At 41.6% G+C, this 15,253-nt stretch overlaps 1 protein-coding gene across 6 annotated transcripts in view; it reads right to left on the bottom strand.

Annotated features, from left to right (window-relative positions):
- The window catches only part of LRRC4C (leucine rich repeat containing 4C), a 1,257,118-nt gene that overhangs the window by 290,794 nt on the left and 951,071 nt on the right, over positions 1 to 15,253 (bottom strand). For 5 of the 6 annotated variants that reach the window (XR_012236485.1, XM_073604174.1, XM_073604175.1 and 2 more), the window contains one exon: positions 12,922 to 12,984. The exons of the other annotated variant lie outside the window; for it this stretch is intronic. The gene's annotated coding sequence lies outside the window, so the exon portion shown is untranslated. The remainder of the gene's footprint in view (positions 1 to 12,921; positions 12,985 to 15,253) is intronic. 6 annotated transcript variants of the gene reach the window in all.

Below are 15,253 nucleotides of genomic sequence, written 5' to 3'. Positions count from 1 at the left end.
AGCTTAGCGAATAAGGTGAAGCTCGGTTGACTTCCAATGCCCAGTCATGTGCAAGCAAAAAATAGGTTTATTTAATCATTTTAGTTTTTCCTTGCATGTGATTAGATATTCTTTGCAAAGTGAATGCTAGGTTGCAAACAAATGTGTCATATCCAGAGGTTGTCTTTGGGAAATAGACGTATGAGTGCTGCCAGCATTGCTGCAGAGGTTGAAGGGGTGGGGGGGTCAGCCTGTCAGGGCTCAGACCATACGCCGCACACTGCATCAAATTGGTTTACATGGCTGTCGTCCCAAAAGGAAGCCTCCTAAAGGTGATGCACAAGAAAGCCCGCAAACAGTTTGCTGAAGACAAGAGGATTTAGGACATGGATTGCTGGAACCATGTCCTGTGGTCTGATGAGACCAAGATAAACTTATTTGGTTCAGATGGTGTGAAGCGTGTGTGGTGACAACCAGGTGAGGAGTACAAAGACAAGTGTGTCTTGCCTACAGTCAAGCGTGGTGGTGGGAGTGTCATGGTCTGGGGCTGCATGAGTGCTGCCGGCAGTGGGGAGCTACAGATCATTGAGGGAACCATGAATGCCAACATGTACTGTGACATTCTGAAGCAGAGCATGATCTCCTCCCTTCAGAGACTGGGCCGCAGGGCAGTATTCCAACATGATAATGACTCCAAACACACCTCCAAGATGACTATCTAATGCCTTGCTAAATAAGCTGAGGGTAAAGGTGATGGACTGGCCAAGCATGTCTCCAGACCTAAACCCTATTGAGCATCTGTGGGGCATCCTCAAACGGAAGGTGGAGAAGTGCAAGGTCTCTAACATCCACCAGCTCCGTGATGTCGTCATGGAGGAGTGGAGGAGGACTCCAGTGGCAACCTGTGAAGCTCTGGTGAACTCCATGCCCAAGAGGGTTAAGGCAGTGCTGGAAAATAATAGTGGCTACACTATTATACCTATATAATATAGTGGCTATACTATTATACCCGGGTGGCCCCGCCCCCGTTGATGCCACGGTGAAGCCATTGGGAAATCCCTGTGCGTCAGAGGGGGGCGGGGTCACCCGGGTACATCACCGTGTGGCCCAGCCCTCAGTTATAAAAGAACTATCATTGGCGCTGAATCATCATACAGCGGGTGCCTCCCATGGAGGCGGATCTTTTTTATTTATTTTTTCAGTCCATCGGCGGAGCGAGAGAAGAAGATGAATGGACTTCGTGGGACATTTTTATTTTTTTATTTTTTAATAAAGCACTACGATGTACCGTTACCATTTCAAACAGGGGCCTCATGTTATGGGCATGTGGCCTGGTATGGTTCGGGGAGGCGCTCTCTTGTCCCCCCCCCCCTCTTTTCCTGCGGCCTGCTGGAAGGGTCTGGTATGGATTTTGAGGGGGACGCCTATGTCATTTTTTTTTTTAATTTGGCGCAGGGTTCCCCTTAATACCCATACCAGACACGAAGGGCCTGGTAATGGACTGTGGGAGAATCAAATGCCGTTTTTTTCAATTTTTATCTGTATTGCCGGGACCCGACAATTCATTATAGCTGTGAGTAGTTTTAAATGACCTTTTTTCCTTTAGAAATGTCATTTTGCTCTCGGACTGTTCTAAACACGGGAAACATGCGCCCCTTTACAGGCATACTATAGACACCCCCCAGGTACGAAATTTAAAAGAATATTACACTTTTATTGTTTCACTTTAAGCATTATTAAAATCACTGCTCCTGAAAAAACGGCCGTTTTTAAAACTTTTTTTTGCATTGATACATGTCCCCTGGGGCAGGATACAGGTCCCCAAGCACTTTTTATGACAATACCATGCAAATTAACCCTTAAAATTTGCACTTTTGATTTTTCACATTCGTGTCCCATAGACTTTAAAGGTGTTCGAACAAATTTTTTGCCTGTTAGCATGTTCTGCTGCAAACCGAACCGGGGGGGTGTTCGGTTCATCCCTAATCATCAGAAAGGGGAAGAAAGGGGATTTAAGTGACTTTGAACATGGTATGGTTGTTGCTGCCAGACGGGCTGGTCTGAGTATTTCAAAAACTGATCTACTGGGATTTTCACACACAACCATCTCTCGGGTTTACAGAGAATGGTCCGAAAAAGAGAAAATATCCAGTGAGCGGAGTTGTGTGGAGGAAAATGTCTTGTTGATGTCAGAGGTCAGAGGAGAACGGGCAGACTGGTCCCAGATGATAGAAAGGCAACAGTAACTCAAATAACCGATCGTTACATCCAAGGTATGGAGAATACCATCTCTGAACACACAACACATCGAACCTTGAAGTAGATGGGCTACAGCAGCAGAAGACCACACCGGGTGCCACTCCTGTCAGCTAAAGCAGGAAACTGAGGCTACAATTTGTATGGGCTTACCAAAATTGGACAATAGAAGATTGGAAAAACGTTGCCTGGTCTGATGAGTCTCGATTTCGTATTCGTTACGTTCACTAACAGCCAAATTTGAAAGGAAATTCCAATACCTATAATTTTATATTTAGTAATAGTAATGTTATTATTAGTTAGGTAGTATTTCAGATTTTCCAATTTTCAGGTTTTTGAATTTTCTAATTTACGGATTTTCAAATTGACGAATTCACAATTTTTTTTTCGTTAATTCAAATATTTCCAAATGAATGAATTTGTCAAAATTCGTTAAAAAAAAAGGAATTCGGAACGAAACGAATTGCACATGTCTAAATTTGACACTTTTCGGGAGACTTCCTCAGAGCTGAGGTCCAACCAAACCAGATGGTCCAATGATGGGACGTATCGCTGATGCATCTGTTACATGCCTGCAGGTTTTTATTTTATTTTTATTTTTTTCTTGTCAAATTTGTTTATTAAATTTTAACAATTAGTATACATAAGTACATATGGCGGCAGCAAAAGAAAAGATCACATATATGGTAATAAAATTGAGTTGTAGTTCCAACATTTAACTAAAATTATTTTAGCATGGATCTAACTACTCAAAAGATTGCGTCATACATTGTATAAGGGAGGATAAAATCTACTTAGACCAGGTTAATATAAGATGACCTCAGATAAAAAAAAAAAAAAAGGTCTAAATTATTATCAAGAGTATATTTTTTAAATTAAAAAAAAATATATTATAGAATCTAAAATCTAATGCCGCGTACACACGGTCGGACTTTTCGTCTACAAAAGTCCGAAGGACGCCGACGGACTAAAGCTGGCTGACAATCCGATCGTGTGTGGGCTTCCCCGAACTTTCAGTGGACTTTCAGCGGACTTTTCCAGCCGCAAATCTGACGGACTTTAGATTTGGAACATGCTTCAAATCTTTACGTCGTAACTACGCCGGACCCAGAAATCCGCTCGTCTGTGTGCTAGTCCGACGGACAAAAACCCACGCTAGTGCAGCTATTGGCTACTGGCTATCAACTTCCTTATATTAGTCCAGTGTACGTCATCACGTACGAATCTGGCTGACTTTTGTGTGATCGTATGTAGGCAAGTCCGTTCGTAAGAAAGTCTGCCGCAAGTCTGCCAAAAGTCCGCCAAAAGTCTGACAAAAGTCCGTCGAAAGTCTGTCGGACAGGCTGTCGGACTTTTGTAGCCGAAAAGTCCGACCGTGTGTACGCAGCATTATACTACATATTGGAACTATATACAATTGGTATAATGATAACCAAGGAAATAAAAGTTCTGCTACCAGAACTATATAAAGAGTAGACATGTGCACAGCCAAAAAATTTGTTCATTTTCGTTTTCGTTTCATTAGTTTATTTTTTTTTTCGTTTTTCAGGTCATTTTTTATGATTACAATTTGTAAATTCGTTCATTCGCACATTCGTAAATTCGTACATTCGTTCATTCATACATTTGTGAATTCATACATTCTTACATTCGTAAAATCGTACATTTGTAAATTAGAAAATTCGGAAATTTGTAAATTCGAAATTTGAAAATCCAAAAACCCGAAAATTTTAAAATCTGAAATAGTAACTAACTATTAAATTACAGGTATTGTAATTTCCTTTCAAATTTGACTGTTAGTGAATGTAACAAATACGAATTTATCCGAAGTTACAAATTATCCAAAACGAATGCTGCAACCGAGCGAATGGAACGGAACAAATTAACAATAAATAATAATAATAAAAAGTTTTTATTATTATTATTGTTATTTATTATTATCAATTCATTATGTTCCATTCGTTTGGATACGGCATTCGTTATTTCGGATCATTCGTAACTTCGGATAAATTTGTATGTGTTACGTTCACTAACAGCCAAATTTGAAAGGAAATTACAATACCTATAATTTAATAGTTACTAGTAATAGTTAAGTTATTATTAGTTAATTATTATTTCAGATTTCCAAATTTCCAAATTTACGAATTCACTAATTTACTAATGTGCGAATGTACGAATTTATGAATGTACGAATGTATGAATTTACTAATGTACAAATTTTTCGAATTTACGAATATTTGGAAAAATTCTTTAAACGGGTCTTCGTTAATTCGGATATTTCCGAATTAACGAATTTGTCGAAATTCGTTAAAAAACGAATTCAGAACGAAACGAATTGCACATGTCTAATAAAGAGTAAATTAAAAGAGGAACTTTATATTTGAAAAAAAAAATTAAAAGAGGAGAGAGAGAGAATAGGGGGACAAAGTAGGCCTGCTGGTTTGTATATGTTTGTGAATATTCTTTTCGCTGTGGGGGTTTTAATGAATAGTTTGGTGGTAATGCACAGGGGGGGGGAGTTTGCACCCTCTTGTTCTTTACATCTACACTCTAATGCTTTGGAAAATACTAAATACATCATGAAATGCGTTTTCATTGCATTGCTTTGCAGTGATACTGTATTTCCCGACCTATATCCATACCTATTTCTGTAACTGACAAAGCTTATAATTGCATCCAACAGAGATGGAAAGGCAATGTAAACACATTATAAATGCTTTAAAATGCATCCAGCACCATCTGTAATGTGGTCGGTTTGACAAATGCATTGCGGTGGGTTAAGAAGGATGCTGAGAGAGCCAAAGCATGTCCTCTAATTTGAAATGCATGTGACCAGCATAGGAATTCCGCCAAACAGGAGAATCAGAAGCATGCACTGGAATGTTTTACACGCTCTCCGAAAATACAGAAGAGACTAAATTGAATTTATCTGGGGCAGTTTCTTGATGGTTTGTATGTTGGGATGGACATTTTTTGGTGTTACTTTATCACAGCACAATTTTGTTTTGGTATAAGATAAAGAGGGAGAATTACTAAAACTGGTGTACACGGAATCTGGTGCAGCTGAGCCTAGTAACCAATCAGCTTCCAGGTTTTATTGTCATAGCTCACTTAACCACTTAAGCCCCCGGATCATTTGGCTGGCCAAAGACCAGAGCACTTTTTTTGCGATTCGGCACTGCTTCGCTTTAACTGACAATTGCGCGGTCGTGCGACGTGGCTCCCAAACAAATTGACGTCCTTTTTTTCCTCACAAATAGAGCTTTCTCTTTGGTGGTATTTGATCACCTCTGCTGTTTTTATTTTTTGCGCTATAAATAAAAAAATAGCGACAATTTAAAAAGAAAAAACGCATTAATTTTTACTTTTTGCTATAATAAATATCCCCAAAAAATATATATATATATAAAAAAAAAAATTTTTTTTTCCTCGGTTTAGGCCGATACGTATTCTTCTACATATTTTTGGTAAAAAAAAATCGCAATTAGCGTTTATTGATTGATTTGCGCAAAAGTTATAGCGTCTACAAAAGAGGGGATAGTTTTATGGCATTTTTATTTTAATTTTTTTTTTTTACTAGCGGCGACGATCAGCGATTTTTATCGGGACTGCGACATTATGGCAGACACATCGGACATTTTTGACACATTTTTGGGACCATTGTCATTTATACAGCGATCAGTGCTATAAAAATGCATTGATTCTTGTGTAAATGACACTGGCAGTGAAGGGGTTAACCACTAGGGGGCAGTGAAGGGGTTAAGTGTGTCATAGGGAGTGATTCTAACTGTGGGGGGGGGCGTGGCTATGTGTGACATGACACTGATCACCAGGCAGAACGGGGAGATGCTTGTTTACATTAGTATTTCCCCGTTCTTCCTCGCCGTGAGATGATCGCGGGTATCCCCGCTGACCCGCAATCACACTCACGGAGGTTGCGGCGGGCGCCTGCGTGATTCTTGAAGGGCAACGTACAGGTACGTTAATCTGCCTGCACATGCCATTCTGCCGACGTATATTGGCGTGAGCCGGTCGGAAACCGGTTAACCACGTAAGGACCGAGCCTCTTTCTGAAATTTGTTGTTTACAGTTTTTTTTTGCTAGAACATTACTTAGAACCCCCAAACATTATACATTTTTTTTCTAACACCCTAGAGAATAAAATGACGGTTGTTGCAATACTTGGCCGGGGGACATCGGAGCCGAGCATCAGGTTCCCCCGCCGTACAGCAGGGGGCTGCTACGGCTCCTTAACCCCTTCCCGCCGACCGTACGCACATCTGCGTACTCGGCTTTCCGGGGTTATACCGGGATGATGCCTGCAGCTGCAGGCATCATCACGATACCGTTGTTTAGAGCTGGCGATCGCCTATCCGAGTATAACAACCGATGCAGCTAAAAGCCGCTCGCCTGTTATACCGGAGGAGCAGGAGGGGACATCCCCCCTCCCGCCGCCTCCCACCGCTCTTACCTGGCCTCCCGTGCGATCGGGAAGCCCGGTGTCCAATCGGCCGCCTTCAGCGGCTGGGGCGTCATGATGTCACTTCCCGTTTACTCGGCTGCCAATGGCGCCGGTTCTAAAAAAATATACAGTGTTCAGAATCGCCGTTTTCGGCGATCTGAATACTGTGAAGTGCAAAGGAGGGATCGGGGGTCTCCCTCCATAAAGAGTACCTGTCACCACCTATTACTGTCACAAGGGATGTTTACATTCCTTGTGACAGCAATAAAATTTAAAAAAAAAGTTTTTTTTAAAACACAATTTACAAGTATAAAAAAAAAAATAAATAAATAAATAAAAAAAAAAATTTTTTTTAAAGCACCCCTGTCCCCGCGAGCTCGCACAGCGAAGAAAACGCATACGGAAGTTGCGCCCGCATATGTAAACGGTGTTCAAACCACACATGTGAGATATCGCTGCGATCATCAGCGCGAGAGCAATAATTCTAGTCCTAGACCTCCTCTGTAACTCTAACCTGGTAACCGTAAAAAAAATTTAAAGCATCGCCTATGGAAATTCCTAGGTACCGTAGTTTGTCGCCATTCCACGAGTGCGTGCAATTATAAAGGGTGACATGTTTGGTATCTATTTACTTGGCGTAACATCATCTTTCACATTATACAAAAAAATTGGAGTAACTTTAGTGTTTGGATTTTTTAAAATTCATGAAAGTGTCCCTTTTCCAAAAATTTGCATTTAAAAAACACCGCTACACAAATACCGTGTGATATAAAATATTGCAACAATCTCCATTTTATTCTCTAGATTCTCTGCTAAAAAAAATATATATAATGTTTGGGCACTCTAAGTAATTTTCTAGCAAAAAATATGGATTTTTACTTGTAAACACCACATTTCAAAAATAGGCTTAGTCATGAAATGGTTAAAGGAGCCGACGTACACCTATGGCGATTTGCAGGAACGTGCTGACCTGCTGACGTATAATGAAGTGGTTAAATAAGCTGAAGTTAGAAGCTGATTGGTTACTGAAACGCACTACAGCCCATTTAACATGGTTTCCTATGGGACACGTTCACTGTTTGCTTTTATGGTTCCATAGAATCTAGACTTCCATAGAGATGAAACAGGGAAGCGTGTAGTGTGTTTTTGCCGTAATTGTGCCGCGATTTGCGCTTTGTGTTTTTTAACCACCTCAGCCCCTCTTCATGACCAGGTCTTTTTTTTTTTTTTCGCGATACGGCACTGCGTTACTTTACAATTGCGTGTTCCAGCGACGCTGTACACAAATAAAATTTATGTCCTTTTTCCCCCACAAATAGAGCTTTTTTTGGTGGTATTTGATTGCCTCTGCAGTTTTTATTTTTTTTTTTTATGGACGAAAAAAGACTGACAATTTTGAAAATAAAACAATCTTTTTTACTTTCTGCTAAAACATTTCCAATAAAAAAAATGTAAAAAATCAAATTTCTTCATCAATTTAGGCCAATATGTATTCTTCTACATATTTTTGTTAAAAAATCCAAATAAGCGTATATTGATTGGTTTGCGCAAAACTTATAGCGTCTACAAACTATGGGATATTTTTATGGAATTTTTATTGATAATAATATATTTTTTTACTAGTAATAGCGGCAATCACCGACTTATAGTGGGACTGCGACATTGCGAATGACAAATCAGATAAGTGACATTTTGACACTTTTTTGGGAACCAGTGACACCAATACAGTGATCAGTGCTAAATAATATTCACTGTCACTGTACTAATGACAGTTGCTCCAGAGCTTAGTAAATGAAGTAAAACGTCACTTTGCATAGAATACCCAATCACATGCAAGGTAAATAAAAAAAACTGCATTTTTGCTTGCACCTGATTGGATGATGGAAGGCAGCAGAGCCTCTGCTCATTTACGCAGCTGCTCTTGCAGAGTGCACAGTGTATATGTCTTTAGTAAATGAACCCCTATAGTGCTTATATTACTTTTGAGTCAGTATTGGAAGAGATCTCCTAAGGCCTGGTTCACACCTAGGCGTTTTTTTTGGTGCATTTTGCAGAAACGCACTACAGCCCATTTAACATGGTTTCCTATGAGACACCTCTATGCTTTTTTCAGCCACTGCATTTTAGGAAAGTGTCGGGGACTTTTTAGAACAGTGCTTTTTTTTTTTGCATTTTTGGTTCCATGGACCTCAATGGAGGAGCTGCAGAAAAGCATGTCGTGTTTTTGCCGTGATTTTACCGCGATTTGCGTTTTGTGCTCGTTATGCTTTTTTTTTTTGGCCAACTTGTTGAGCAGATTAACCGCTTAAGGACTGCCCCACGTACATATACTGCAGCAGGGTGGCCTTTGCAAAATCATGTACCTGTACGTGATTTTTTTCTTCTGGGCCACGTGCGCGCGCCACCGGGGACCCGCTGTGATTGGACACAGCGGGAGCCAATCAGCAGGTCCGACGGACCCGATGTCCGTCAGGACCCTTCGATCGTTTCCTAGGCAGACAGAACCCATTCAAATCTCTTTTAAGACGCTTTGGAAGCGTCACCCATTCATTGCAATGGGCAGGGGCATTTTGGGAGCGCTAAATACAGCGTTCCCAAACCGCCCCAAAGTTGCTGCTTACAGGACTTTTCATAACGTCCCCCAAGCACTCCGCCCCAGTGTGAAAAGACACACTGCAATGAATGGGAGGCGCTTTTCAGAGGCTATTTCTAGCGCTAAAGGGTCTGAAAACCGCACCAGTGTGAAAGGGGTCTAAAAGGGGTGGTAGTGGGAGGTGGGTCGGGATAGGAACCAAGGGACAGTACTCGGGGGTGGGTAGGGGGGAGGAGAAAAGGGGTGACTCATAAGGGGGGAGTTCCTGCACCTATTCTCCGAGAAAAAAAAGTCCTGCCTTCCCCATCCCCTTCCCATTAGGGCTACTCACCCCAAAAGACAGTAAAGCAATGCTGCTATCTTTGCTGGGTCAAAAAGTATAAAACCGGGCTTCCAATAACAGCCACTTTGGTAAATTTAGCCCTTTAACCATTTAAGGACCGAGCCTCTTTTTTAGATTTGTTGTTTACAAGTTAAAAACATTTTTTTTTTTTTGCTAGAAAATTACTTAGAACCCCCAAACATTATACATTTTTTTTTATAACACCCTAGAGATTAAAATGGCGGACGTTACAATACTTTCTGTCACACCGTATTTGCACAGCGGTCTTACAAGCACACTTTTTTTGGAAAAAATACACTTTTTTGAATAAAAAAATAAGACAACAGTAAAGTTAGCCCAATTTTTTTTTTTATATTGTGAAAGATAATTGAAAAAAAAATTGATACCCAACATGTCATGCTTCACTTCAAAATTGCGCCCGCTCATGGAATGGCGTCAAACTTTTACCCTTAAAAATCTCCATAGGCGATGTTTAAAAAATTCTACAGGTTGCATGTTTTACGTTACAGAGGAGGTCTAGGGTTAGAATTATTGCTCTCGCTCTAACGATCGCGGTGATACCTCACATGTGTAGTTTGAACACCATTTTCATCGTTTTTATATGCGGGCGATACTCACGTATGCGGGCGATACTCACGTATGCGTTCGCTTCTGCATGCGAGCTCGGTGGGACAGGGCACGTTTAACATTTTTTTTTTCTTATTTATGTTACCTTTTATTTTTTATTTACACTGTTTAAAAAAAAAATGTGTCACTTTTATTCCTATTACAATGAATGTAAACATCCCTTGTAATAGAAAAAAGCATGACAGGACCTCTTAAATATGAGATCTGGGGTCAAAAAGACCTCAGATCTCATATTTACACTAAAATGCAATAAAAAAAAATAAAAACATCGCTTCCGCCCTGCAGTGTCATGGAGATGGGTGGGGGCCATCTTCCCCTCACTCGTCTCCATGTACAGCCAGTGAGAGGACCAGATTGTCTCCGCCGCTGCCGACGGCTCCGCTAAGCGGTGGAAGGGCATCGGAGCAAGGCGGGAGGGGGGGTGGCCCTCTTCCGCCACCGATAAAAGTGATCTTGTGGTGAATCCGCCGCAGAGACCACTTTTATCTTGTAGCCAACCGCCAGCCGAACATGGAGATACCGGGGTTATGGCAGCTAGCTGCTGCCATAACAACGATATGCATCCTCAAAGTGAGGACGTATATATCGGCGTTCACCGGTCGGCAAGTGGTTAACTATGGCAAGGTGCAGGCACAAAGTAAAAAAAGGCATAGTAAATAATACTACTATTTGTGAAGTTGATTCGTTTTCAAATCTCATTTTTCAGAAAGATGAAGAAAAGATTTCAGACTTTACCCAAACAGGAAACAGAACCAACACACACACACCAGACTCCAGTTATTCTTCCCCGGGGATGATTTAAAGCCCGGGCAAGGGCAATATGACTTTGTAGCATATTACGGAACAGTATTAATTTTAAATGAAGAAAACAAATCACTACACTACGGTTCGGCTATTGTTTTTGCTGAAAAGAATTGCTCTGATAATGTGCACCATTAAGCTGCTGGGTAAAATAAATAAAATACATTTTGAATACTGATGCAGTGAAATGTTAACCGATTCCCATTAGAAAAAGGATGCCATCTCCCCCTCCAGGTTACGAGCAAGACATCAGCATGTAAATGTGATGAAAGTCACATAATCCTCCACGCAATATTGGGGGAAGGATTCTATCACCGTGATAATGTAACATGCCAGTCAGTATTAACAACATAGGGTGATGTAAAGTACATGTGTTTATAGTTTAAAGGTACTAAACCTTTAATAGGACTAAAATGGTGGTGCCTAGAGGTGCCTGCACAAACGTTTCAGTGTCTTCCAAAAAGCCACTGGAAGTTTACTGTCTGAGGTTTGGCCCTTCCACTTACTTGACTTACTATTGTCCCATCAGTTAGGGAGTCCCGGAGCAAAAAGAAAGAAAAAGAAATGAGTGGAGGGACAGCATGACAGAGGTGAACAGTAGGACAGGCAGTTAGGGGATACAAGTCATCAGAGCCCTTTAAGGCAGGTGGAGGTGGCCAAGGGCTGGGAGGGGTCCCAGGAAGTTTAGGGAGGAGGAGTGAGCAGTGGGCAGTCACTCTATAAATGTCAACGGTCCCAAAAATGTGTCAAAAGTCTCCAGTCTGTCCATCGCAATGTTGCAATACCGCTAAAAATCACAGATCACTGCCATTACTAGTAAAAAAAATTAAATGAATAAAAACGCCATAAAAATGCCATAAATCGTTCCCAAAGATTGTAGACGGTATAACTTTTGCTCAAACCAATCAGTATACACTTATTGCGATTTTTTTTACAAAAAAATGTAGAAGAATACATATTGGCCTAAACTGATGAAGAAAATTTTTTATTTTTTTTTAAATTTGGGGGATATTTATTATAGCAAAAAGTAAAAAATATATATTTTTTTTCAAAACTAAGTTTTTTGTTTATAGCACAAAAAATAAAAACCGCAGAGGTGATCAAATACTACCAAAAGAAAGCTCTGTTTGTGGGAAAAAAAGACGCAAATTTTGTTTGGGTAAAGCATCTGCGCATGACTGCGCAATTGTGAGTTAAAGCGACGCAGTGCCGAATTGCAAAGAGTGCTTTGGTCAGGAAGGAGGTAAAATCTTCCGGGGCTGAAGTTGTTAAGAGCGCTTAAATTTAGTGAAACGTGTACATAGCAAGGCTCCCAAAGAAGCAATAGAACACCTCATGGTATCATCAGCCTAACACAAATATGTCAACTCTGTAAATAGGAGCCAATTGCCCAGTTTGCCCCCCCCCCAACACCAACCCTGGGTGAGGCAGTGTTTGCTATAGCGTCAGTTAAAAGTGGAATTTGTGGTTTATAAGTGACATGCCAGCTTAATAGACTTCTTGGGGACTCAACTGGGTTGATGTTCTTACAATAGTTTCTGATCCTTTTCCTGCCAACTCTAGGAATCTTTCTCCCCGTCCTTGGATGACCCCATTCTTCTTGTTCTCCATTACAAAAATCTAAGATTTAGCTAGAAAGCACCAAACCTGTTTTTCTACTGACTGGTTACTTAGTAGTAGCACAGTCATAACCCAATATATAAGAGAATGACTGCAGTGCATTACTGAAAGATGAGTAAGGGATTTTGGAAAGCAAATGGACCTTCTAAAAACATTGAATTTGAATAATACTTTTGAATTTAAATCTTTCATCACCATATCTCGTCATGTTTTATCACGCTCTTAAAAAATGTTCCTCACCTAGTGGGATCGGTTGGCGTCGTCTGTATCTGGTAATGTTTCATACAATTTATGTATCAGCTCCTGAAATCAGACAACATAAGAATTTACAGTTTCTGCACTCAATAAATTACTAAATAAGCATAAACTTGGCTAATTTATGGACACTAATGTACAAGAAAAGTGAAAGTGTTACATTCCAGCCCATAAAATTCCAGTATTAAACTCATGTGTCCATAGTACCGCTCTCAGGTCCTATGCCGTATCCACTCCACGATACTTTGGGGATCCATTACTTGACAGATGTAAAGCTTCATGATGCTAAGCCATATATCCTAAAATGTTCTATTTAATCCAGCAGGGATGTTCCACACAGGACATGTGTTTTACCCCCAAGTATACAGTGCACTACCCCCAAATCATCCTTCAGTACTAAAATACCCCCCAATCCCCTCATTCCCACAGTACAGCATTATCTGGAAATGACTCCTCTGTACAGAGCTCTCCCCAAATCCCCCCTCAGTACAGAGCTCTCCCCCAAATTCCCCCACCCCAGTAGAAAGCTTTCCTCCCAACCCCCCCCCCCCCAAGTACAAAGCTTTACCCCCAAATCATCCCCAAGTACAGAGCTTTACCCCCAAATCATCCCCAAGTATAGAGCTTTACCCCCAAATCATCCCCAAGTACAGAGCTTTACCCCCAAATCATCCCCAAGTACAGAGCTTTACCCCCAAATCATCCCCAAGTATAGAGCTTTACCCCCAAATCATCCCCAAGTACAGAGCTCTACCCCCAAATCATCCCCAAGTATAGAGCTCTACCCCCAAATCATCCCCCAGCACAGAGCTTTACCCCCAAATCATCCCCAAGTATAGAGCTTTACCCCCAAATCATTCCCAAGTATAGAGCTTTACCCCCAAATCATCCCCAAGTATAGAGCTTTACCATCAAATCATTCCCAAGTACAGAGCTCTACCCCCAAATCATCCCCAAGTACAGAGCTTTATCCCCAAATCATCCCCAAGTATAGAGCTTTACCATCAAATCATTCCCAAGTACAGAGCTCTACCCCCAAATCATCCCCAAGTACAGAGCTTTATCCCCAAATCATCCCCAAGTACAGAGCTTTACCCCCAAATCATCCCCAAGTACAGAGCTTTATCTCCAAATCATCCCCAAGTACAGAGCTCTACCCCCAAATCATCCCCAAGTACAGAGCTTTATCCCCAAATCATCCCCAAGTACAGAGCTTTACCCCCAAACCATCCCCAAGTATAGAGCTTTACCCCCAAATCATCCCCAAGTACAGAGCTCTACCCCCAAATCATCCCCAAGTACAGAGCTCTACCCCCAAATCATCCCTAAGTACAGAGCTCTACCCCCAAATCATAGAGCTTTACCCCCAAACCATCCCCAAGTATAGAGCTTTACCCCCAAACCATCCCCAAGTATAGAGCTTTACCCCCAAATCATCCCCAAGTACAGAGCTTTACCCCCAAATCATCCCCAAGTACAGAGCTTTACCCCCAAATCATCCCCAAGTACAGACAGGGCCATCTTAAAAGCATTATAGGCCCCTGGGCAATACAGTGCACTGGGGCCCTGTCTACACAATCACACATGAGAATAAAAATGCAAATTATCAATAAGGCTATATTTGGTACTTCCAACAAAATCAGTGTTTAAACATTACAAAATAACACGACCTTGAAAAGCAAGTAATTGAAGAACAAGAAATTACAGATTGAAATGATTGATGGGCACAGTGGCAGCTTTTGATGGGAACAGTGGCTGCGTTTGATGGGCACAGTGGCTGTGTTTAATTGCACAGTGGCTGTGTTTGATGGGCACAGTGGCTGCATTTGATGGCACACTGGCAGCTTTGGTGGGTACAGTGGCTGTGTTTGGTGGGCACAGTGGCAGCACTTGATGGCACAGTGGCTGCATTTGATGGGCACAGTGGCTGCGTTTGATGGGCACAGTGGCAGCATTTGATGGGCACAGTGGCTGCGTTTGATGGGCACAGTGGCTGCGTTTGATGGGCACAGTGGCTGTGTTTGATGTCACAGTGGCAGCTTTGATGGGCACAGTGGCTGTGTTTGGTGGGCACAGTGGCAGCTTTGATGGGCACACTGGCTGTGTTTGATGGGCACAGTGGCTGCGTTTCATGGGCACAGTGGCTGTGTTTGATGGCACAGTGGCTGCTTTGATGGGCACAGTGGCTGTGTTTGGTGGGCTCAGTGGCAGCTTTGATGGGCACATTGGCTGTGTTTTATGGGCACAGCGGCTGCGTTTGATGGGCACAGTGGCTGCGTTTGATGGCACAGTGGCTGCGTTTGATGGGCACAGTGGC

The sequence above is a fragment of the Aquarana catesbeiana genome, linkage group LG11, assembly GCF_042186555.1.
Source record: "Aquarana catesbeiana isolate 2022-GZ linkage group LG11, ASM4218655v1, whole genome shotgun sequence".
NCBI classification, from domain to species: Eukaryota; Metazoa; Chordata; class Amphibia; order Anura; family Ranidae; genus Aquarana; species Aquarana catesbeiana.
The sequence above is the reverse complement of the archived record's forward strand: the minus strand, read 5'-3'. Positions and strand labels throughout refer to the sequence as shown.